A 25361-nucleotide genomic window follows, 5' to 3' on the forward strand; every position below is an offset into this window, starting at 1 on the left:
CAAGGAAGAGTCTTGCTGGCTCCTCAGCTGCATTGCCAACACTGCCTGCCCCAGCACAGCTGGGAAGCAGGGAACTCCTCCCATCCCACATGCCTGTCCTGGCTGTGCCATGATTGGTGTGACCTCTGAGGGAAAGTCCTTGCCCAGCCTTGGCAGGGATCTTGCCTTGAGGTAATGAGGTTTTGGGACACACGGTTGATGCAGCACTAGATGAGAAGGGACAGCTTTGTGCCCCAGGCAACCCACCAATCCAAACAGTTTTGGGTCTCTCTCCCATCCCTGTACAGGGCAAGAGACACTGAAAAAGGAACATGTGGGTGCAGAGTTGAAGCCTGAAATCAAACCGTGTCCTGAGGCACAGGAGAAGCCAGGCTTCTACCTTCAAGGATTCTCTCCCTCCCAAATCTGTGTGCTATTGGATGGTTACTCGAATAACATGTCAAGCCCCGCTAACCTTTGCATCCCTCCAACTAACATGGTCACTTGGTGGGACATGTGTCAGAGACTGAAATGGTTAATGATTTATGCATTCTAGGAGACTTTTGCAGGCTTTTGACTTGCATGATACCTCTGATGAGCAGTCAGGCCCCTCCCTCCCTCCAGTGCTGAAGGTGTGAAGCCCTGAAAGGCAAGAGCTGAGCTTGGGAGCTTTTGACTGTTGATACATCTGATGAGCAATCAGGCCCCTCCCTCCCTCTGCTAATCTTGAAAGGCGGGAACCAGGCGAGACACAAAAAAACCCCTCAGCACACAGACCTAGGAGATGTTGGAGGCTCGAGGCATGGCCCGTGACACTAACCATGGATAGAACTCATAACTTGTTGGAGTATGGGGGCTTCCCTCCTTCACCCCCAGCAGATCAAGGCCACCACTTCAACTGACAGACATGGAAGCATCGCTGGACCCCGTGGGCGGTGACTATAGACATCTGTCCACTCTCAGCTTTCCTTTCCCTTACTCTCCCTTGCTCTTATCCTGCCTTTCTCTCCCCTATGCATTTTCTTCCCCCCCCCCCAAAGGTTATCTCTGTGTCATATTGTTGTATGACAGCACCCAAACTGCTAGCATGCCTGTTGATACAGAATTGTTAAAATAAACCTTGCCACTATATGTTTTCAGACACCGATTATTTAGTGTCGTTTTACTTTAATCCACCCCAAGGGAATTATTGATAAAAACCTGAGTTACCCCCTCTCCCCTTTTCCTGGGGCAGGTCGTAATAACATGGAAAGCCACAATGATGGAGGATCACGTTTCCCCACCTCTCCTCTTCCCCTCTCACCTTCAACATTCTGCACCAACAGGAGGAGCAAGGGGAAGAGCAGGTACAGGATCTTCATGGCTGATCCACCTCTCCTGGCTCTTTACAGGGCTGCAGAGGGGACACCAAAGCAGTGAGGATGATCCTTTCCCAAAGATTTTTCCCAAGATCTTCCACAGACTTTCGCTATAGAACTAAAGATCTTTTACTCCCTTAGGCTTCATGGATCAAACCCATGCCCTAAACACTCTGCCCAATCACTTCTTCTTCCCTGCGATCAGGAAAGTCCTCCCAGCTCACCGTGCCCATCCCCAACTCCAGAGCAGTCCCAGGATTCCCATCAAAGGCACTCCCCAGCCCCACACTTGCCACCCCTGCCTCATGCAGCCCCGATCCAGAGATGAACCAGAGGACAGGAAAGTGTCTTGGTGCCCAGAAATGGAAACAGAAATCAACCTTTGGAGTTACTGAAAGCCTGAAATGATGGGAAAGCACTTTACTGCAGTGGGAAAAGTGTTTCCTTACTTTGCCAAGCCAAGTCCTACTTCCCCAAGAAAGAAGCTCTGAGCTCCCTCCTGCAGCATCAAGGCGCATTTCCAGTCTCTCCTCTACTTAGAAAAGCTTAGTTTCACCTTCCACATATACTGGGCTCTTAGACGCATATGAAGGCTTTTCTTCTTTTTCCCATCTCTGATGGGCTAAGAATACACCTGGATACTTCCAGCTGTTTGTCCTTTAGATGAGTCTGTGCAGATGGGCTTTGAGCTGCGAATCTGAATGGGGAGGTTTCAGAATGAGACCCCACAGTCACCTACCTGATGAAGATCTTGGTGTTCAGGCAGCAGCAAATCCAACAGGAATCACTTGGCTCCAGATGCCCTTGGGGTCAGGGAATGCTGCTTTGCCTAAAACAGCCTGTTTTTCTACCCCTCCTGGTGGGTGGGACATGCCCTTATTGCTGTTGACACAACTGCCCTTGGCCAAGCAGGCAGTGCCCCATCAGTGTGGGGGTGCTGGGGCTGCCCCTCGTCCCTCCCTGCTGCAGTGGCAGAGGCTGAGGGGCCTGCTGGGGCTGTTGCACTGTCACCATTATCCTCCTCCAACACATCCTGTGACACACAAGCTGGGCAGGAGCTGCCTGGAATGGAGGAAGAGCTTTGCTCTGCAGAGGTGAAGGGTGCTCGTGGTGACTGCTCAGGGTCAGTGTCAGGACAGGAGAGCACAGGGAGATGAAAGGCCGCAGCAGAAAGGGCTGATCTGAAAGTCCCTCAGTAAACTCTCCATTTCTGGAAAGCAATGGCAGTGGAATCTTTTTTGAGATCAGTCCCTTCTCCCAGGGAACAAGTGACAGGAGCAGAGGAAATGGCCTCAATTACACCCGGGAGGTTTAGTTCAGGCCTTAGGAACAATTTCTTCACCAAAAGTGTGGTCAGGAACTGGCACAGTTGTCCAGGGTATTGTGGAGTCCCCATCCCTGGGGGCATTCAAAATCACGTAGATATGGAACTGGGGACATGGTTTAGTCATACTGTGCTTGTCAGGGACAAGGGACACCTATGACTGGCAGGACCAGGACACAGGTCCCACTTCTCAAAGGGAGCGTCTGCAGGGCAGCTCCATCACTCCCACACAAACATCCTGCACCAACAGGCACTGACAGGCTCTGTGTCCCCACTCCACTGCCAGGCACGAGCATCCCCAGGGACACACACACTGGTCAGCCCCAGCATCCCCAGCTGCTTCTCCTCACACCAAGCCACCTTTGCCACCCCCACAGCCAGCAGGCACAGCACAGCCTCCATGCCAAGGACACGCACACACGGCCCAGCCCTGCAATGCCAAACTGCTCATCTTTATTCAAGCCGGGAAAAGCAGCCTCTGGCCCACAGACCCCACGGCTGGGTTGAGATGTCTCCAGCCCAGCAGCACCCAGCAGGAGCAGCTGCTGCTGCTGCTGTGCCAGCAGCTGGGCATGGCAGAGGCAGGGAGGGGAAAGGACATCGGGAGATGGTTCCAGGAGCCAGAAGCGAGGGGGACGTCCTGCTTGGACACTTCAGGGTCTCAAGCCCGGGGGCTGTACAAAGAAAGCAGAGAAGCACATCAGCTCTTGTAATTTTCCCTCCCACTCTCTCCCACCTCCCCCGCAAGCACCATCCAGTCTGTGGTGCAGGAGACTCAGGCTCAGCACAGGTGAGGCCCAGTCCTTCATGCAGACAGTTTCGATCAGGGTTATCTTAGTGGGGACAGCCCTGATTCCAAGTCTGTGCAGATGCAGCAAAACCTGGATCATGTCCTGGGTTGCTGCCCAAGGACAGCAAATGCTTCACTCTTTAGCGGTTTTGGTGAGTCCTGTGCAAAGCCTGAAGGAGCCTCCTGGCACTGGAGGTGAGTTGGGAGACACTGGCTGACCTGGAGCTCCTGCAGCCCCACTCTGGTCTGGTCCAAACCCACAAGGGCTTTTGCCTTCATTCTTGGGCCTCTCCCACAGACCATAAATGCAGGAGATTATTTATCAAGCATTAGCTAGAAAGAAATTTCTAACAGATCTTTCTGTGGAAAAAGGAGGAAAATCTTTTTTCAGCCAGGGTTCTTGTCCTTACCTTAGGCAGCAGAGAGTATCTTTTGAGCAGAATCCAATTGGTACTGTAGAGAAGGGGCAATTCTCAAAAGTGCAGTATCCCCCTCGCCGTCTGCATTCAGTTGGATCTCCTGTTTCCATGGGCAAAGACACACAGAGAACAATTACAGTGACAATCTGGGAGAGCTGTGTGTTGTGCAGGACAGCTGAAACTTCCCGTGAATTTCAGGCCAACAGATGGGCTCAGCTCAAAACTCCCCACAGACACATCTTCCATTGCAAGGAGGACTTTTCCCCCCTATATTGGGTGCACACAAGAGCAGAGAGTGGGAAGGACCAGCATGAGGTCGAAGAAGAGCCTTGCTGGCTGCCCAGCTGCATTGCCAACACTGCCTGCCCCAGCACAGCTGGAAAGCAGGGGACTCCTCCCATCCCACATGCCTGTCCTGGCTGTGCCATGATTGGTGTGACCTCTGAGGGAAAGTCCTTGCCCAGCCCTTGCAGGGATCATGCCTTGGGGTAATGAGATGGATGCATCCCAAGATGAGAAGGGACATCTTTCAGGCACTTAAAGAGGAACATCTGGGTGCAGAGTTGGAGCCTGAAACCAACCCCCTTCCTGACCATGAGGACAAGCCAGGCTTCTATTTCCAGGGGCTCCACCCGCCCCACATCTGTATCTGTTGGAAGTTCACTTGAAAAACTCCATTTTCCTCAATCCCCCCCAACATTTGCATCCCTCTAAGTAATGTGGTCAATCCCAAGGCCATGGAAAACTCCAGTTATGGGGGCTCAGACCTCCCCCTAAATCCCCTCTTTCCCTCTCACCTGCAGCACCCTGGACCAGCAGGAGGAGCAAGGGGAAGAGCAGGTACAGGATCTTCATGGCTGATCCACCACTCCCACGTCTTCGCAGGGCTGCAGAGGGCACACCAAGGCAAGGAGGACATGGAGGACCCCAGGGGGTGCAGAAGCCTGGGCACTGGGGTTCCCCAAACTGCAGAGGGGCTGCCTCCGAACACAGCCCATGATCTTTCCTCTACCTTTCTCTTAAGAACAATTCTGAGGTCTGTGCCACCTTGCAAACCTTGGGAGTGTTTCCTCATGTCTCAGTCTCTGGGAAATCCATTACCTAAGATGATCCTTTTCCAATAACTTTGTCTAAGGTCTTCCCTAGGCTTTCCCCAGAGAACAGACTGCACACCTGACCCCAATTCTTGCCCATTCAAGCCAAAGAGTGTTTCTATTTGCCCACAAAGAAGCTCTCAGGTCCCTCCTGCAGTATCCAGGCACCTTTCCAGGCTCTCCTCTACTTAGGAAAGCTCAGTTTCATGTACCACATGTTCTCAGCTCTTAGACTCATAAAAAGGTTTTATTCTCTTTCCCAGACATCTCTGATGGCCTAAGAGCACATCTGGATACTTCCAGCTGTTTGTCCTTTAGGTGAATCTGTGCTGCAGATGGGCTTTGAGCTGAGAATCTGAATGGGCAACTTTCCAGAAAGAGACCCCACAGTCACCTACCTGATGAAGGTCTTGGTGTTCAGGCAGCAGCAAATCCAACAGGAATCACTTGGCTCCAGATGCCCTTGGGGTCAGGGAATGCTGCTTTGCCCAAAACAGCCTGGTTTTATACCCCTCCTGGTGGGTGGGACATGCCCTTATTGCTGCTGACACAACTGTCCTTGGCCAACCAGGCAGTGCCCCATCAGTGTGGGGGTGCTGGGGCTGCCCCTCGTCCCTCCCTGCTGCAGTGGCAGAGGCTGAGGGGCCTTCTGGGGCTGTTGCAATGTCACCCTTATCCTTCTGCAACACATCCTGTGGCACAAGGGCTGGGCAGGAGCCCCTGGGATTGGGGAACAGCTTTGCTCTGCAGAGGTGAAGGGTGCTCTGGTGACTGCTCAGGCTCAGTGTCAGGAGAGGAGAGCACAGGGGGAAGAAAAACCACAGAAGACAGGGACAATCTTAGCGTCCCTCACTAAGCTCTCCAGTTTTAGAAAGCAATGGTAGTGGAAGGTTTTTTGGGCCAGAGAAAATGGCCTCCAGTAACAACAAGTGAGGTTTAGATGCTTGGACTCAATGATCTTAGATGGCTTTTCCAACATTAATGATTGTTGGGAGGGAAAGCCTTCCCTGAACCATGCCAGGGTCACCAGTTCCTCCCATGGACATGGACACACACAGGTATTGAACCACTCAGAACCCAAAGCCTGAGCTTTGCTTTCCAGAGCGGGAGGGGCCACTGCCTTTGTTGGAGCAGATTGATGTCAATGCAGATTGACTCCAGATGGAGCAGAGATATCAGGTCACTCTGCTTATTCCCTGTGGGATTGCAAATTTGGATATTTCCAGGCCAAAAGGGGACCTTTTTCACAGGTCACCTGGCCCAGGAGCTGTATGACCTCCTCCTCCTCCTGCCTGGTGGGACAGGGTGTGGAGCAGCACAGCTCCTGCACTGCCCACAGCAAGGAGGGCTGAGCACAGAGGAACAGGACAAGGAGCAGCATCAGGGACATGTCATGTGGGCAACCATGGCCATGCCCACCCAAGGGATACACCAAGCACAGCTCTTCACATGAACCTGGGGTTGTAAGGGACAGGGGACATCTGTGACTGGCAGGACACTGGCACCACTTCCCAGTGGGACCATGTGCAGAATTGCTCCATCACTCCCACAACAAACATCCTGCACCAACAGGCACTGACAGGCTCTGTGTCCCCACTCCACTGCCAGGCACGAGCATCCCCAGGGACACACACACTGGTCAGCCCCAGCATCCCCAGCTGCTTCTCCTCACACCAAGCCACCTTTGCCACCCCCACAGCCAGCAGGCACAGCACAGCCTCCATGCCAAGGACACGCACACACGGCCCAGCCCTGCAATGCCAAACTGCTCATCTTTATTCAAGCTGGGAAAAGCAGCCTCTGCCCCACAGACCCCACGGCTGGGACGAGATGTCTCCAGCCCAGCAGCACCCAGCAGGAGCAGCTGCCGCTGCTGTTGTCCCAGCAGCTGGGCATGGCAGAGGCAGGGAGGGGAGAAGACCTCAGGAGATGGTTCCAGGAGCCAGAAGCGAGGGGGACATCCTGCTGGGACATTTCAGGGTCTCAACCCCGCACACTGTAAGAAGACAGCAGACAAGCACATTATCTCTTGTAACTTTTCCTCCCACTCTCTCCCACCTCACCTGCAAGGACCATCCAGTCTGTGGTGCAGGAGAGTCAGGCTCAGTGAAGGTCCATTGTGCAGACAGTTTGGACCTGGGTTATCTTAGTGGTGACAGCCCTGACTCCCAGTCTGTGCAGATGCAGCAAAACCTGGATCATGTTCTCAGTCTGTGCAGGAGCACGTGCAGTGCAGGGAACTGAGGGTGCAGCTATAAATTGAGCTCTGGCTTGTGGGAGCCACAGGCAAGAGGCCATGAACTGCCCATCTTTTGCTTAACAAAGGGCCCAGGCACCTCTGGCACAGGCAGGTGTCAGGACACTCAGTGACATGGTAGGAGCTATTGACCCCAGAATCTGACTCACTTAGACTCGGATGGTGTAAAACACAGTATTTCCTTTGTTGGGTTCACAGCTTCAGAGGCACCAGTTTGAGATGTTCCTCTGTTGTTACATGCTGATTAAATTATTGCAAGGAGGATGCAGACATCTGAGACTTTGCTCTGGGAAACCTGGGGTTGAGCTGCGAAAGAATTTGTCTGCCTGTGTGGCTGTGGGGTGTGCAGGGAGTCAAGCTGGGCATCCGTGGGGTTCACTGGGGCCACTCACTGCAAAGGGGCTTCGGTCCCAGCTCAGTGGTGTGAGTGTGGCTGCCCGAGTTGGCTCCTGGAGGGTTGGAAAGGATGTTTCCATTAAGAGATGCTGCCCAAGGACAGTAAATGCTTCACTCTTTGGTGCCTTGGGCGAGTCCTCTGCAAAGCCTGAAGGCCCTCCTAGCACTGCAGGACAGTGGGGAGGTGCTGCCTGTCCTGGGGCTCCTGCAGCCCCTCTCAGGGCAGGGCCAAACCCACCAGGGCTTTTGCCTTCATTCTTGGGCATCTGTCACAAATCAGAAAGGCAGGAGAGTATTTATGAGGCATTGTTGAGAAAGAAAGCTTTAACAGTTGTTCCTATGGACAAAGAAGGAAATTTTCCTCACCCAGGAATCCAGACCTTACCGTTCACAGCAAATGGTGAATGCTGAACAGTGTCCAATAAATCTTGTACCGGACTTGCACTTCCAAAAAGTGCAGTATCCCCCTAGGAGCTGGCACGCATTTTTAATTCCTGTTTCCGTGGGGAAAGACACACAGAGAACAACTAAAGCAACAGTCTGGGAGAGCTGTGTAGGTTTGCAGAAAGGCTGACACTCCCCATGAATCTCAGACCAGTAGATGGGCTCAGCTCAAAACTCCCCACAGACACAGCTTCAAGAACAACATGTCTCACCTAGAAGGACTCTTTCCCCCTAAATTTTGCACACAAAAGCAGAGAGTGGGAAGGACCAGCATGAGGTCAAGGAAGAGTCTTGCTGGCTCCTCAGCTGCATTGCCAACACTGCCTGCCCCAGCACAGCTGGGAAGCAGGGAACTCCTCCCATCCCACATGCCTGTCCTGGCTGTGCCATGATTGGTGTGACCTCTGAGGGAAAGTCCTTGCCCAGCCTTGGCAGGGATCTTGCCTTGAGGTAATGAGGTTTTGGGACACACGGTTGATGCAGCACTAGATGAGAAGGGACAGCTTTGTGCCCCAGGCAACCCACCAATCCAAACAGTTTTGGGTCTCTCTCCCATCCCTGTACAGGGCAAGAGACACTGAAAAAGGAACATGTGGGTGCAGAGTTGAAGCCTGAAATCAAACCGTGTCCTGAGGCACAGGAGAAGCCAGGCTTCTACCTTCAAGGATTCTCTCCCTCCCAAATCTGTGTGCTATTGGATGGTTACTCGAATAACATGTCAAGCCCCGCTAACCTTTGCATCCCTCCAACTAACATGGTCACTTGGTGGGACATGTGTCAGAGACTGAAATGGTTAATGATTTATGCATTCTAGGAGACTTTTGCAGGCTTTTGACTTGCATGATACCTCTGATGAGCAGTCAGGCCCCTCCCTCCCTCCAGTGCTGAAGGTGTGAAGCCCTGAAAGGCAAGAGCTGAGCTTGGGAGCTTTTGACTGTTGATACATCTGATGAGCAATCAGGCCCCTCCCTCCCTCTGCTAATCTTGAAAGGCGGGAACCAGGCGAGACACAAAAAAACCCCTCAGCACACAGACCTAGGAGATGTTGGAGGCTCGAGGCATGGCCCGTGACACTAACCATGGATAGAACTCATAACTTGTTGGAGTATGGGGGCTTCCCTCCTTCACCCCCAGCAGATCAAGGCCACCACTTCAACTGACAGACATGGAAGCATCGCTGGACCCCGTGGGCGGTGACTATAGACATCTGTCCACTCTCAGCTTTCCTTTCCCTTACTCTCCCTTGCTCTTATCCTGCCTTTCTCTCCCCTATGCATTTTCTTCCCCCCCCCCCAAAGGTTATCTCTGTGTCATATTGTTGTATGACAGCACCCAAACTGCTAGCATGCCTGTTGATACAGAATTGTTAAAATAAACCTTGCCAGTATATGTTTTCAGACACCGATTATTTAGTGTCGTTTTACTTTAATCCACCCCAAGGGAATTATTGATAAAAACCTGAGTTACCCCCTCTCCCCTTTTCCTGGGGCAGGTCGTAATAACATGGAAAGCCACAATGATGGAGGATCACGTTTCCCCACCTCTCCTCTTCCCCTCTCACCTTCAACATTCTGCACCAACAGGAGGAGCAAGGGGAAGAGCAGGTACAGGATCTTCATGGCTGATCCACCTCTCCTGGCTCTTTACAGGGCTGCAGAGGGGACACCAAAGCAGTGAGGATGATCCTTTCCCAAAGATTTTTCCCAAGATCTTCCACAGACTTTCGCTATAGAACTAAAGATCTTTTACTCCCTTAGGCTTCATGGATCAAACCCATGCCCTAAACACTCTGCCCAATCACTTCTTCTTCCCTGCGATCAGGAAAGTCCTCCCAGCTCACCGTGCCCATCCCCAACTCCAGAGCAGTCCCAGGATTCCCATCAAAGGCACTCCCCAGCCCCACACTTGCCACCCCTGCCTCATGCAGCCCCGATCCAGAGATGAACCAGAGGACAGGAAAGTGTCTTGGTGCCCAGAAATGGAAACAGAAATCAACCTTTGGAGTTACTGAAAGCCTGAAATGATGGGAAAGCACTTTACTGCAGTGGGAAAAGTGTTTCCTTACTTTGCCAAGCCAAGTCCTACTTCCCCAAGAAAGAAGCTCTGAGCTCCCTCCTGCAGCATCAAGGCGCATTTCCAGTCTCTCCTCTACTTAGAAAAGCTTAGTTTCACCTTCCACATATACTGGGCTCTTAGACGCATATGAAGGCTTTTCTTCTTTTTCCCATCTCTGATGGGCTAAGAATACACCTGGATACTTCCAGCTGTTTGTCCTTTAGATGAGTCTGTGCAGATGGGCTTTGAGCTGCGAATCTGAATGGGGAGGTTTCAGAATGAGACCCCACAGTCACCTACCTGATGAAGATCTTGGTGTTCAGGCAGCAGCAAATCCAACAGGAATCACTTGGCTCCAGATGCCCTTGGGGTCAGGGAATGCTGCTTTGCCTAAAACAGCCTGTTTTTCTACCCCTCCTGGTGGGTGGGACATGCCCTTATTGCTGTTGACACAACTGCCCTTGGTCAACCAGGCAGTGCCCCATCAGTGTGGGGGTGCTGGGGCTGCCCCTCGTCCCTCCCTGCTGCAGTGGCAGAGGCTGAGGGGCCTGCTGGGGCTGTTGCACTGTCACCATTATCCTCCTCCAACACATCCTGTGACACACAAGCTGGGCAGGAGCTGCCTGGAATGGAGGAAGAGCTTTGCTCTGCAGAGGTGAAGGGTGCTCGTGGTGACTGCTCAGGGTCAGTGTCAGGACAGGAGAGCACAGGGAGATGAAAGGCCGCAGCAGAAAGGGCTGATCTGAAAGTCCCTCAGTAAACTCTCCATTTCTGGAAAGCAATGGCAGTGGAATCTTTTTTGAGATCAGTCCCTTCTCCCAGGGAACAAGTGACAGGAGCAGAGGAAATGGCCTCAATTACACCCGGGAGGTTTAGTTCAGGCCTTAGGAACAATTTCTTCACCAAAAGTGTGGTCAGGAACTGGCACAGTTGTCCAGGGTATTGTGGAGTCCCCATCCCTGGGGGCATTCAAAATCACGTAGATATGGAACTGGGGACATGGTTTAGTCATACTGTGCTTGTCAGGGACAAGGGACACCTATGACTGGCAGGACCAGGACACAGGTCCCACTTCTCAAAGGGAGCGTCTGCAGGGCAGCTCCATCACTCCCACACAAACATCCTGCACCAACAGGCACTGACAGGCTCTGTGTCCCCACTCCACTGCCAGGCACGAGCATCCCCAGGGACACACACACTGGTCAGCCCCAGCATCCCCAGCTGCTTCTCCTCACACCAAGCCACCTTTGCCACCCCCACAGCCAGCAGGCACAGCACAGCCTCCATGCCAAGGACACGCACACACGGCCCAGCCCTGCAATGCCAAACTGCTCATCTTTATTCAAGCCGGGAAAAGCAGCCTCTGGCCCACAGACCCCACGGCTGGGTTGAGATGTCTCCAGCCCAGCAGCACCCAGCAGGAGCAGCTGCTGCTGCTGCTGTGCCAGCAGCTGGGCATGGCAGAGGCAGGGAGGGGAAAGGACATCGGGAGATGGTTCCAGGAGCCAGAAGCGAGGGGGACGTCCTGCTTGGACACTTCAGGGTCTCAACCCCGGGGGCTGTACAAAGAAAGCAGAGAAGCACATCAGCTCTTGTAATTTTCCCTCCCACTCTCTCCCACCTCCCCCGCAAGCACCATCCAGTCTGTGGTGCAGGAGACTCAGGCTCAGCACAGGTGAGGCCCAGTCCTTCATGCAGACAGTTTCGATCAGGGTTATCTTAGTGGGGACAGCCCTGATTCCAAGTCTGTGCAGATGCAGCAAAACCTGGATCATGTCCTGGGTTGCTGCCCAAGGACAGCAAATGCTTCACTCTTTAGCGGTTTTGGTGAGTCCTGTGCAAAGCCTGAAGGAGCCTCCTGGCACTGGAGGTGAGTTGGGAGACACTGGCTGACCTGGAGCTCCTGCAGCCCCACTCTGGTCTGGTCCAAACCCACAAGGGCTTTTGCCTTCATTCTTGGGCCTCTCCCACAGACCATAAATGCAGGAGATTATTTATCAAGCATTAGCTAGAAAGAAATTTCTAACAGATCTTTCTGTGGAAAAAGGAGGAAAATCTTTTTTCAGCCAGGGTTCTTGTCCTTACCTTAGGCAGCAGAGAGTATCTTTTGAGCAGAATCCAATTGGTACTGTAGAGAAGGGGCAATTCTCAAAAGTGCAGTATCCCCCTCGCCGTCTGCATTCAGTTGGATCTCCTGTTTCCATGGGCAAAGACACACAGAGAACAATTACAGTGACAATCTGGGAGAGCTGTGTGTTGTGCAGGACAGCTGAAACTTCCCGTGAATTTCAGGCCAACAGATGGGCTCAGCTCAAAACTCCCCACAGACACATCTTCCATTGCAAGGAGGACTTTTCCCCCCTATATTGGGTGCACACAAGAGCAGAGAGTGGGAAGGACCAGCATGAGGTCGAAGAAGAGCCTTGCTGGCTGCCCAGCTGCATTGCCAACACTGCCTGCCCCAGCACAGCTGGAAAGCAGGGGACTCCTCCCATCCCACATGCCTGTCCTGGCTGTGCCATGATTGGTGTGACCTCTGAGGGAAAGTCCTTGCCCAGCCCTTGCAGGGATCATGCCTTGGGGTAATGAGATGGATGCATCCCAAGATGAGAAGGGACATCTTTCAGGCACTTAAAGAGGAACATCTGGGTGCAGAGTTGGAGCCTGAAACCAACCCCCTTCCTGACCATGAGGACAAGCCAGGCTTCTATTTCCAGGGGCTCCACCCGCCCCACATCTGTATCTGTTGGAAGTTCACTTGAAAAACTCCATTTTCCTCAATCCCCCCCAACATTTGCATCCCTCTAAGTAATGTGGTCAATCCCAAGGCCATGGAAAACTCCAGTTATGGGGGCTCAGACCTCCCCCTAAATCCCCTCTTTCCCTCTCACCTGCAGCACCCTGGACCAGCAGGAGGAGCAAGGGGAAGAGCAGGTACAGGATCTTCATGGCTGATCCACCACTCCCACGTCTTCGCAGGGCTGCAGAGGGCACACCAAGGCAAGGAGGACATGGAGGACCCCAGGGGGTGCAGAAGCCTGGGCACTGGGGTTCCCCAAACTGCAGAGGGGCTGCCTCCGAACACAGCCCATGATCTTTCCTCTACCTTTCTCTTAAGAACAATTCTGAGGTCTGTGCCACCTTGCAAACCTTGGGAGTGTTTCCTCATGTCTCAGTCTCTGGGAAATCCATTACCTAAGATGATCCTTTTCCAATAACTTTGTCTAAGGTCTTCCCTAGGCTTTCCCCAGAGAACAGACTGCACACCTGACCCCAATTCTTGCCCATTCAAGCCAAAGAGTGTTTCTATTTGCCCACAAAGAAGCTCTCAGGTCCCTCCTGCAGTATCCAGGCACCTTTCCAGGCTCTCCTCTACTTAGGAAAGCTCAGTTTCATGTACCACATGTTCTCAGCTCTTAGACTCATAAAAAGGTTTTATTCTCTTTCCCAGACATCTCTGATGGCCTAAGAGCACATCTGGATACTTCCAGCTGTTTGTCCTTTAGGTGAATCTGTGCTGCAGATGGGCTTTGAGCTGAGAATCTGAATGGGCAACTTTCCAGAAAGAGACCCCACAGTCACCTACCTGATGAAGGTCTTGGTGTTCAGGCAGCAGCAAATCCAACAGGAATCACTTGGCTCCAGATGCCCTTGGGGTCAGGGAATGCTGCTTTGCCCAAAACAGCCTGGTTTTATACCCCTCCTGGTGGGTGGGACATGCCCTTATTGCTGCTGACACAACTGTCCTTGGCCAACCAGGCAGTGCCCCATCAGTGTGGGGGTGCTGGGGCTGCCCCTCGTCCCTCCCTGCTGCAGTGGCAGAGGCTGAGGGGCCTTCTGGGGCTGTTGCAATGTCACCCTTATCCTTCTGCAACACATCCTGTGGCACAAGGGCTGGGCAGGAGCCCCTGGGATTGGGGAACAGCTTTGCTCTGCAGAGGTGAAGGGTGCTCTGGTGACTGCTCAGGCTCAGTGTCAGGAGAGGAGAGCACAGGGGGAAGAAAAACCACAGAAGACAGGGACAATCTTAGCGTCCCTCACTAAGCTCTCCAGTTTTAGAAAGCAATGGTAGTGGAAGGTTTTTTGGGCCAGAGAAAATGGCCTCCAGTAACAACAAGTGAGGTTTAGATGCTTGGACTCAATGATCTTAGATGGCTTTTCCAACATTAATGATTGTTGGGAGGGAAAGCCTTCCCTGAACCATGCCAGGGTCGCCAGTTCCTCCCATGGACATGGACACACACAGGTATTGAACCACTCAGAACCCAAAGCCTGAGCTTTGCTTTCCAGAGCGGGAGGGGCCACTGCCTTTGTTGGAGCAGATTGACGTCAATGCAAATTGACTCCAGATGGAGCAGAGATATCAGGTCACTCTGCTTATTCCCTGTGGGATTGCAAATTTGGATATTTCCAGGCCAAAATGGGACCTTTTTCACAGGTCACCTGGCCCAGGAGCTGTATGACCTCCTCCTCCTCCTGCCTGGTGGGACAGGGTGTGGAGCAGCACAGCTCCTGCACTGCCCACAGCAAGGAGGGCTGAGCACAGAGGAACAGGACAAGGAGCAGCATCAGGGACATGTCATGTGGGCAACCATGGCCATGCCCACCCAAGGGATACACCAAGCACAGCTCTTCACATGAACCTGGGGTTGTAAGGGACAGGGGACATCTGTGACTGGCAGGACACTGGCACCACTTCCCAGTGGGACCATGTGCAGAATTGCTCCATCACTCCCACAACAAACATCCTGCACCAACAGGCACTGACAGGCTCTGTGTCCCCACTCCACTGCCAGGCACGAGCATCCCCAGGGACACACACACTGGTCAGCCCCAGCATCCCCAGCTGCTTCTCCTCACACCAAGCCACCTTTGCCACCCCCACAGCCAGCAGGCACAGCACAGCCTCCATGCCAAGGACACGCACACACGGCCCAGCCCTGCAATGCCAAACTGCTCATCTTTATTCAAGCTGGGAAAAGCAGCCTCTGCCCCACAGACCCCACGGCTGGGACGAGATGTCTCCAGCCCAGCAGCACCCAGCAGGAGCAGCTGCCGCTGCTGTTGTCCCAGCAGCTGGGCATGGCAGAGGCAGGGAGGGGAGAAGACCTCAGGAGATGGTTCCAGGAGCCAGAAGCGAGGGGGACATCCTGCTGGGACATTTCAGGGTCTCAACCCCGCACACTGTAAGAAGACAGCAGACAAGCACATTATCTCTTGTAACTTTTCCTCCCACTCTCTCCCACCTCACCTGCAAGGACCATCCAGTCTGTGGTGCAGGAGAGTCAGGCTCAGTGAAGGTCCATTGTGCAGACAGTTTGGACCTGGGTTATCTTAGTGGTGACAGCCCTGACTCCCAGTCTGTGCAGATGCAGCAAAACCTGGATCATGTTCTCAGTCTGTGCAGGAGCACGTGCAGTGCAGGGAACTGAGGGTGCAGCTATAAATTGAGCTCTGGCTTGTGGGAGCCACAGGCAAGAGGCCATGAACTGCCCATCTTTTGCTTAACAAAGGGCCCAGGCACCTCTGGCACAGGCAGGTGTCAGGACACTCAGTGACATGGTAGGAGCTATTGACCCCAGAATCTGACTCACTTAGACTCGGATGGTGTAAAACACAGTATTTCCTTTGTTGGGTTCACAGCTTCAGAGGCACCAGTTTGAGATGTTCCTCTGTTGTTACATGCTGATTAAATTATTGCAAGGAGGATGCAGACATCTGAGACTTTGCTCTGGGAAACCTGGGGTTGAGCTGCGAAAGAATTTGTCTGCCTGTGTGGCTGTGGGGTGTGCAGGGAGTCAAGCTGGGCATCCGTGGGTTCACTGGGGCCACTCACTGCAAAGGGGCTTCGGTCCCAGCTCAGTGGTGTGAGTGTGGCTGCCCGAGTTGGCTCCTGGAGGGTTGGAAAGGATGTTTCCATTAAGAGATGCTGCCCAAGGACAGTAAATGCTTCACTCTTTGGTGCCTTGGGCGAGTCCTCTGCAAAGCCTGAAGGACCCTCCTAGCACTGCAGGACAGTGGGGAGGTGCTGCCTGTCCTGGGGCTCCTGCAGCCCCTCTCAGGGCAGGGCCAAACCCACCAGGGCTTTTGCCTTCATTCTTGGGCATCTGTCACAAATCAGAAAGGCAGGAGAGTATTTATGAGGCATTGTTGAGAAAGAAAGCTTTAACAGTTGTTCCTATGGACAAAGAAGGAAATTTTCCTCACCCAGGAATCCAGACCTTACCGTTCACAGCAAATGGTGAATGCTGAACAGTGTCCAATAAATCTTGTACCGGACTTGCACTTCCAAAAAGTGCAGTATCCCCCTAGGAGCTGGCACGCATTTTTAATTCCTGTTTCCGTGGGGAAAGACACACAGAGAACAACTAAAGCAACAGTCTGGGAGAGCTGTGTAGGTTTGCAGAAAGGCTGACACTCCCCATGAATCTCAGACCAGTAGATGGGCTCAGCTCAAAACTCCCCACAGACACAGCTTCAAGAACAACATGTCTCACCTAGAAGGACTCTTTCCCCCTAAATTTTGCACACAAAAGCAGAGAGTGGGAAGGACCAGCATGAGGTCAAGGAAGAGTCTTGCTGGCTCCTCAGCTGCATTGCCAACACTGCCTGCCCCAGCACAGCTGGGAAGCAGGGAACTCCTCCCATCCCACATGCCTGTCCTGGCTGTGCCATGATTGGTGTGACCTCTGAGGGAAAGTCCTTGCCCAGCCTTGGCAGGGATCTTGCCTTGAGGTAATGAGGTTTTGGGACACACGGTTGATGCAGCACTAGATGAGAAGGGACAGCTTTGTGCCCCAGGCAACCCACCAATCCAAACAGTTTTGGGTCTCTCTCCCATCCCTGTACAGGGCAAGAGACACTGAAAAAGGAACATGTGGGTGCAGAGTTGAAGCCTGAAATCAAACCGTGTCCTGAGGCACAGGAGAAGCCAGGCTTCTACCTTCAAGGATTCTCTCCCTCCCAAATCTGTGTGCTATTGGATGGTTACTCGAATAACATGTCAAGCCCCGCTAACCTTTGCATCCCTCCAACTAACATGGTCACTTGGTGGGACATGTGTCAGAGACTGAAATGGTTAATGATTTATGCATTCTAGGAGACTTTTGCAGGCTTTTGACTTGCATGATACCTCTGATGAGCAGTCAGGCCCCTCCCTCCCTCCAGTGCTGAAGGTGTGAAGCCCTGAAAGGCAAGAGCTGAGCTTGGGAGCTTTTGACTGTTGATACATCTGATGAGCAATCAGGCCCCTCCCTCCCTCTGCTAATCTTGAAAGGCGGGAACCAGGCGAGACACAAAAAAAACCCTCAGCACACAGACCTAGGAGATGTTGGAGGCTCGAGGCATGGCCCGTGACACTAACCATGGATAGAACTCATAACTTGTTGGAGTATGGGGGCTTCCCTCCTTCACCCCCAGCAGATCAAGGCCACCACTTCAACTGACAGACATGGAAGCATCGCTGGACCCCGTGGGCGGTGACTATAGACATCTGTCCACTCTCAGCTTTCCTTTCCCTTACTCTCCCTTGCTCTTATCCTGCCTTTCTCTCCCCTATGCATTTTCTTCCCCCCCCCCCAAAGGTTATCTCTGTGTCATATTGTTGTATGACAGCACCCAAACTGCTAGCATGCCTGTTGATACAGAATTGTTAAAATAAACCTTGCCAGTATATGTTTTCAGACACCGATTATTTAGTGTCGTTTTACTTTAATCCACCCCAAGGGAATTATTGATAAAAACCTGAGTTACCCCCTCTCCCCTTTTCCTGGGGCAGGTCGTAATAACATGGAAAGCCACAATGATGGAGGATCACGTTTCCCCACCTCTCCTCTTCCCCTCTCACCTTCAACATTCTGCACCAACAGGAGGAGCAAGGGGAAGAGCAGGTACAGGATCTTCATGGCTGATCCACCTCTCCTGGCTCTTTACAGGGCTGCAGAGGGGACACCAAAGCAGTGAGGATGATCCTTTCCCAAAGATTTTTCCCAAGATCTTCCACAGACTTTCGCTATAGAACTAAAGATCTTTTACTCCCTTAGGCTTCATGGATCAAACCCATGCCCTAAACACTCTGCCCAATCACTTCTTCTTCCCTGCGATCAGGAAAGTCCTCCCAGCTCACCGTGCCCATCCCCAACTCCAGAGCAGTCCCAGGATTCCCATCAAAGGCACTCCCCAGCCCCACACTTGCCACCCCTGCCTCATGCAGCCCCGATCCAGAGATGAACCAGAGGACAGGAAAGTGTCTTGGTGCCCAGAAATGGAAACAGAAATCAACCTTTGGAGTTACTGAAAGCCTGAAATGATGGGAAAGCACTTTACTGCAGTGGGAAAAGTGTTTCCTTACTTTGCCAAGCCAAGTCCTACTTCCCCAAGAAAGAAGCTCTGAGCTCCCTCCTGCAGCATCAAGGCGCATTTCCAGTCTCTCCTCTACTTAGAAAAGCTTAGTTTCACCTTCCACATATACTGGGCTCTTAGACTCATATGAAGGCTTTTCTTCTTTTTCCCATCTCTGATGGGCTAAGAATACACCTGGATACTTCCAGCTGTTTGTCCTTTAGATGAGTCTGTGCAGATGGGCTTTGAGCTGCGAATCTGAATGGGGAGGTTTCAGAATGAGACCCCACAGTCACCTACCTGATGAAGATCTTGGTGTTCAGGCAGCAGCAAATCCAACAGGAATCACTTGGCTCCAGATGCCCTTGGGGTCAGGGAATGCTGCTTTGCCTAAAACAGCCTGTTTTTCTACCCCTCCTGGTGGGTGGGACATGCCCTTATTGCTGTTGACACAACTGCCCTTGGTCAACCAGGCAGTGCCCCATCAGTGTGGGGGTGCTGGGGCTGCCCCTCGTCCCTCCCTGCTGCAGTGGCAGAGGCTGAGGGGCCTGCTGGGGCTGTTGCAATGTCACCATTATCCTCCTCCAACACATCCTGTGACACACAAGCTGGGCAGGAGCTGCCTGGAATGGAGGAAGAGCTTTGCTCTGCAGAGGTGAAGGGTGCTCGTGGTGACTGCTCAGGGTCAGTGTCAGGACAGGAGAGCACAGGGAGATGAAAGGCCGCAGCAGAAAGGGCTGATCTGAAAGTCCCTCAGTAAACTCTCCATTTCTGGAAAGCAATGGCAGTGGAATCTTTTTTGAGATCAGTCCCTTCTCCCAGGGAACAAGTGACAGGAGCAGAGGAAATGGCCTCAATTACACCCGGGAGGTTTAGTTCAGGCCTTAGGAACAATTTCTTCACCAAAAGTGTGGTCAGGAACTGGCACAGTTGTCCAGGGTATTGTGGAGTCCCCATCCCTGGGGGCATTCAAAATCACGTAGATATGGAACTGGGGACATGGTTTAGTCATACTGTGCTTGTCAGGGACAAGGGACACCTGTGACTGGCAGGACCAGGACACAGGTCCCACTTCTCAAAGGGAGCGTCTGCAGGGCAGCTCCATCACTCCCACAACAAACATCCTGCACCAACAGGCACTGACAGGCTCTGTGTCCCCACTCCACTGCCAGGCACGAGCATCCCCAGGGACACACACACTGGTCAGCCCCAGCATCCCCAGCTGCTTCTCCTCACACCAAGCCACCTTTGCCACCCCCACAGCCAGCAGGCACAGCACAGCCTCCATGCCAAGGACACGCACACACGGCCCAGCCCTGCAATGCCAAACTGCTCATCTTTATTCAAGCCGGGAAAAGCAGCCTCTGCCCCACAGACCCCACAGCTGGGATGAGATGTCTCCAGCCCAGCAGCACCCAGCAGGAGCAGCTGCTGCTGCTGCTGTGCCAGCAGCTGGGCATGGCAGAGGCAGGGAGGGGAAAGGACATCGGGAGATGGTTCCAGGAGCCAGAAGCGAGGGGGACGTCCTGCTTGGACACTTCAGGGTCTCAACCCCGGGGGCTGTACAAAGAAAGCAGAGAAGCACATCAGCTCTTGTAATTTTCCCTCCCACTCTCTCCCACCTCCCCCACAAGCACCATCCAGTCTGTGGTGCAGGAGACTCAGGCTCAGCACAGGTGAGGCCCAGTCCTTCATGCAGACAGTTTCGATCAGGGTTATCTTAGTGGGGACAGCCCTGATTCCAAGTCTGTGCAGATGCAGCAAAACCTGGATCATGTCCTGGGTTGCTGCCCAAGGACAGCAAATGCTTCACTCTTTAGCGGTTTTGGTGAGTCCTGTGCAAAGCCTGAAGGAGCCTCCTGGCACTGGAGGTGAGTTGGGAGACACTGGCTGACCTGGAGCTCCTGCAGCCCCACTCTGGTCTGGTCCAAACCCACAAGGGCTTTTGCCTTCATTCTTGGGCCTCTCCCACAGACCATAAATGCAGGAGATTATTTATCAAGCATTAGCTAGAAAGAAATTTCTAACAGATCTTTCTGTGGAAAAAGGAGGAAAATCTTTTTTCAGCCAGGGTTCTTGTCCTTACCTTAGGCAGCAGAGAGTATCTTTTGAGCAGAATCCAATTGGTACTGTAGAGAAGGGGCAATTCTCAAAAGTGCAGTATCCCCCTCGCCGTCTGCATTCAGTTGGATCTCCTGTTTCCATGGGCAAAGACACACAGAGAACAATTACAGTGACAATCTGGGAGAGCTGTGTGTTGTGCAGGACAGCTGAAACTTCCCGTGAATTTCAGGCCAACAGATGGGCTCAGCTCAAAACTCCCCACAGACACATCTTCCATTGCAAGGAGGACTTTTCCCCCCTATATTGGGTGCACACAAGAGCAGAGAGTGGGAAGGACCAGCATGAGGTCGAAGAAGAGCCTTGCTGGCTGCCCAGCTGCATTGCCAACACTGCCTGCCCCAGCACAGCTGGAAAGCAGGGGACTCCTCCCATCCCACATGCCTGTCCTGGCTGTGCCATGATTGGTGTGACCTCTGAGGGAAAGTCCTTGCCCAGCCCTTGCAGGGATCATGCCTTGGGGTAATGAGATGGATGCATCCCAAGATGAGAAGGGACATCTTTCAGGCACTTAAAGAGGAACATCTGGGTGCAGAGTTGGAGCCTGAAACCAACCCCCTTCCTGACCATGAGGACAAGCCAGGCTTCTATTTCCAGGGGCTCCACCCGCCCCACATCTGTATCTGTTGGAAGTTCACTTGAAAAACTCCATTTTCCTCAATCCCCCCCAACATTTGCATCCCTCTAAGTAATGTGGTCAATCCCAAGGCCATGGAAAACTCCAGTTATGGGGGCTCAGACCTCCCCCTAAATCCCCTCTTTCCCTCTCACCTGCAGCACCCTGGACCAGCAGGAGGAGCAAGGGGAAGAGCAGGTACAGGATCTTCATGGCTGATCCACCACTCCCACGTCTTCGCAGGGCTGCAGAGGGCACACCAAGGCAAGGAGGACATGGAGGACCCCAGGGGGTGCAGAAGCCTGGGCACTGGGGTTCCCCAAACTGCAGAGGGGCTGCCTCCGAACACAGCCCATGATCTTTCCTCTACCTTTCTCTTAAGAACAATTCTGAGGTCTGTGCCACCTTGCAAACCTTGGGAGTGTTTCCTCATGTCTCAGTCTCTGGGAAATCCATTACCTAAGATGATCCTTTTCCAATAACTTTGTCTAAGGTCTTCCCTAGGCTTTCCCCAGAGAACAGACTGCACACCTGACCCCAATTCTTGCCCATTCAAGCCAAAGAAAGTTTCTATTTGCCCACAAAGAAGCTCTCAGGTCCCTCCTGCAGTATCCAGGCACCTTTCCAGGCTCTCCTCTACTTAGGAAAGCTCAGTTTCATGTACCACATGTTCTCAGCTCTTAGACTCATAAAAAGGTTTTATTCTCTTTCCCAGACATCTCTGATGGCCTAAGAGCACATCTGGATACTTCCAGCTGTTTGTCCTTTAGGTGAATCTGTGCTGCAGATGGGCTTTGAGCTGAGAATCTGAATGGGCAACTTTCCAGAAAGAGACCCCACAGTCACCTACCTGATGAAGGTCTTGGTGTTCAGGCAGCAGCAAATCCAACAGGAATCACTTGGCTCCAGATGCCCTTGGGGTCAGGGAATGCTGCTTTGCCCAAAACAGCCTGGTTTTATACCCCTCCTGGTGGGTGGGACATGCCCTTATTGCTGCTGACACAACTGTCCTTGGCCAACCAGGCAGTGCCCCATCAGTGTGGGGGTGCTGGGGCTGCCCCTCGTCCCTCCCTGCTGCAGTGGCAGAGGCTGAGGGGCCTTCTGGGGCTGTTGCAATGTCACCCTTATCCTTCTGCAACACATCCTGTGGCACAAGGGCTGGGCAGGAGCCCCTGGGATTGGGGAACAGCTTTGCTCTGCAGAGGTGAAGGGTGCTCTGGTGACTGCTCAGGCTCAGTGTCAGGAGAGGAGAGCACAGGGGGAAGAAAAACCACAGAAGACAGGGACAATCTTAGCGTCCCTCACTAAGCTCTCCAGTTTTAGAAAGCAATGGTAGTGGAAGGTTTTTTGGGCCAGAGAAAATGGCCTCCAGTAACAACAAGTGAGGTTTAGATGCTTGGACTCAATGATCTTAGATGGCTTTTCCAACATTAATGATTGTTGGGAGGGAAAGCCTTCCCTGAACCATGCCAGGGTCACCAGTTCCTCCCATGGACATGGACACACACAGGTATTGAACCACTCAGAACCCAAAGCCTGAGCTTTGCTTTCCAGAGCGGGAGGGGCCACTGCCTTTGTTGGAGCAGATTGACATCAATGCAAATTGACTCCAGATGGAGCAGAGATATCAGGTCACTCTGCTTATTCCCTGTGGGATTGCAAATTTGGATATTTCCAGGCCAAAAGGGGACCTTTTTCACAGGTCACCTGGCCCAGGAGCTGTATGACCTCCTCCTCCTCCTGCCTGGTGGGACAGGGTGTGGAGCAGCACAGCTCCTGCACTGCCCACAGCAAGGAGGGCTGAGCACAGAGGAACAGGACAAGGAGCAGCATCAGGGACATGTCATGTGGGCAACCATGGCCATGCCCACCCAAGGGATACACCAAGCACAGCTCTTCACATGAACCTGGGGTTGTAAGGGACAGGGGACATCTGTGACTGGCAGGACACTGGCACCACTTCCCAGTGGGACCATGTGCAGAATTGCTCCATCACTCCCACAACAAACATCCTGCACCAACAGGCACTGACAGGCTCTGTGTCCCCACTCCACTGCCAGGCACGAGCATCCCCAGGGACACACACACTGGTCAGCCCCAGCATCCCCAGCTGCTTCTCCTCACACCAAGCCACCTTTGCCACCCCCACAGCCAGCAGGCACAGCACAGCCTCCATGCCAAGGACACGCACACACGGCCCAGCCCTGCAATGCCAAACTGCTCATCTTTATTCAAGCTGGGAAAAGCAGCCTCTGCCCCACAGACCCCACGGCTGGGACGAGATGTCTCCAGCCCAGCAGCACCCAGCAGGAGCAGCTGCCGCTGCTGTTGTCCCAGCAGCTGGGCATGGCAGAGGCAGGGAGGGGAGAAGACCTCAGGAGATGGTTCCAGGAGCCAGAAGCGAGGGGGACATCCTGCTGGGACATTTCAGGGTCTCAACCCCGCACACTGTAAGAAGACAGCAGACAAGCACATTATCTCTTGTAACTTTTCCTCCCACTCTCTCCCACCTCACCTGCAAGGACCATCCAGTCTGTGGTGCAGGAGACTCAGGCTCAGTGAAGGTCCATTGTGCAGACAGTTTGGACCTGGGTTATCTTAGTGGTGACAGCCCTGACTCCCAGTCTGTGCAGATGCAGCAAAACCTGGATCATGTTCTCAGTCTGTGCAGGAGCACGTGCAGTGCAGGGAACTGAGGGTGCAGCTATAAATTGAGCTCTGGCTTGTGGGAGCCACAGGCAAGAGGCCATGAACTGCCCATCTTTTGCTTAACAAAGGGCCCAGGCACCTCTGGCACAGGCAGGTGTCAGGACACTCAGTGACATGGTAGGAGCTATTGACCCCAGAATCTGACTCACTTAGACTCGGATGGTGTAAAACACAGTATTTCCTTTGTTGGGTTCACAGCTTCAGAGGCACCAGTTTGAGATGTTCCTCTGTTGTTACATGCTGATTAAATTATTGCAAGGAGGATGCAGACATCTGAGACTTTGCTCTGGGAAACCTGGGGTTGAGCTGCGAAAGAATTTGTCTGCCTGTGTGGCTGTGGGGTGTGCAGGGAGTCAAGCTGGGCATCCGTGGGTTCACTGGGGCCACTCACTGCAAAGGGGCTTCGGTCCCAGCTCAGTGGTGTGAGTGTGGCTGCCCGAGTTGGCTCCTGGAGGGTTGGAAAGGATGTTTCCATTAAGAGATGCTGCCCAAGGACAGTAAATGCTTCACTCTTTGGTGCCTTGGGCGAGTCCTCTGCAAAGCCTGAAGGACCCTCCTAGCACTGCAGGACAGTGGGGAGGTGCTGCCTGTCCTGGGGCTCCTGCAGCCCCTCTCAGGGCAGGGCCAAACCCACCAGGGCTTTTGCCTTCATTCTTGGGCATCTGTCACAAATCAGAAAGGCAGGAGAGTATTTATGAGGCATTGTTGAGAAAGAAAGCTTTAACAGTTGTTCCTATGGACAAAGAAGGAAATTTTCCTCACCCAGGAATCCAGACCTTACCGTTCACAGCAAATGGTGAATGCTGAACAGTGTCCAATAAATCTTGTACCGGACTTGCACTTCCAAAAAGTGCAGTATCCCCCTAGGAGCTGGCACGCATTTTTAATTCCTGTTTCCGTGGGGAAAGACACACAGAGAACAACTAAAGCAACAGTCTGGGAGAGCTGTGTAGGTTTGCAGAAAGGCTGACACTCCCCATGAATCTCAGACCAGTAGATGGGCTCAGCTCAAAACTCCCCACAGACACAGCTTCAAGAACAACATGTCTCACCTAGAAGGACTCTTTCCCCCTAAATTTTGCACACAAAAGCAGAGAGTGGGAAGGACCAGCATGAGGTCAAGGAAGAGTCTTGCTGGCTCCTCAGCTGCATTGCCAACACTGCCTGCCCCAGCACAGCTGGGAAGCAGGGAACTCCTCCCATCCCACATGCCTGTCCTGGCTGTGCCATGATTGGTGTGACCTCTGAGGGAAAGTCCTTGCCCAGCCTTGGCAGGGATCTTGCCTTGAGGTAATGAGGTTTTGGGACACACGGTTGATGCAGCACTAGATGAGAAGGGACAGCTTTGTGCCCCAGGCAACCCACCAATCCAAACAGTTTTGGGTCTCTCTCCCATCCCTGTACAGGGCAAGAGACACTGAAAAAGGAACATGTGGGTGCAGAGTTGAAGCCTGAAATA

At 53.0% G+C, this 25361-nt stretch overlaps 3 long non-coding RNA genes across 3 annotated transcripts; all 3 read right to left on the minus strand.

Annotated features, from left to right (window-relative positions):
• Nucleotides 1-6717: 6717 nt before the first annotated feature.
• On the minus strand, nt 6718-8340 carry LOC135407977 (uncharacterized). Its single transcript, XR_010427124.1, has 2 exons — nt 8003-8340; nt 6718-6960 (listed from the first exon to the last, which is right to left on the minus strand). It is a non-coding gene; the product is annotated as an uncharacterized LOC135407977 (long non-coding RNA).
• A 6717-nt stretch (nt 8341-15057) lies between these two features.
• Nucleotides 15058-16680, minus strand: LOC135407974 (uncharacterized). Its single transcript, XR_010427122.1, has 2 exons — nt 16343-16680; nt 15058-15300 (listed from the first exon to the last, which is right to left on the minus strand). It is a non-coding gene; the product is annotated as an uncharacterized LOC135407974 (long non-coding RNA).
• Nucleotides 16681-23398: 6718 nt separating this feature from the next.
• On the minus strand, nt 23399-25021 carry LOC135407975 (uncharacterized). The gene is made up of 2 exons (XR_010427123.1): nt 24684-25021; nt 23399-23641 (listed from the first exon to the last, which is right to left on the minus strand). It is a non-coding gene; the product is annotated as an uncharacterized LOC135407975 (long non-coding RNA).
• Nucleotides 25022-25361: the final 340 nt, after the last annotated feature.

This window comes from Pseudopipra pipra, unplaced genomic scaffold, assembly GCF_036250125.1.
Source record: "Pseudopipra pipra isolate bDixPip1 unplaced genomic scaffold, bDixPip1.hap1 HAP1_SCAFFOLD_117, whole genome shotgun sequence".
NCBI classification, from domain to species: domain Eukaryota; kingdom Metazoa; phylum Chordata; class Aves; order Passeriformes; family Pipridae; genus Pseudopipra; species Pseudopipra pipra.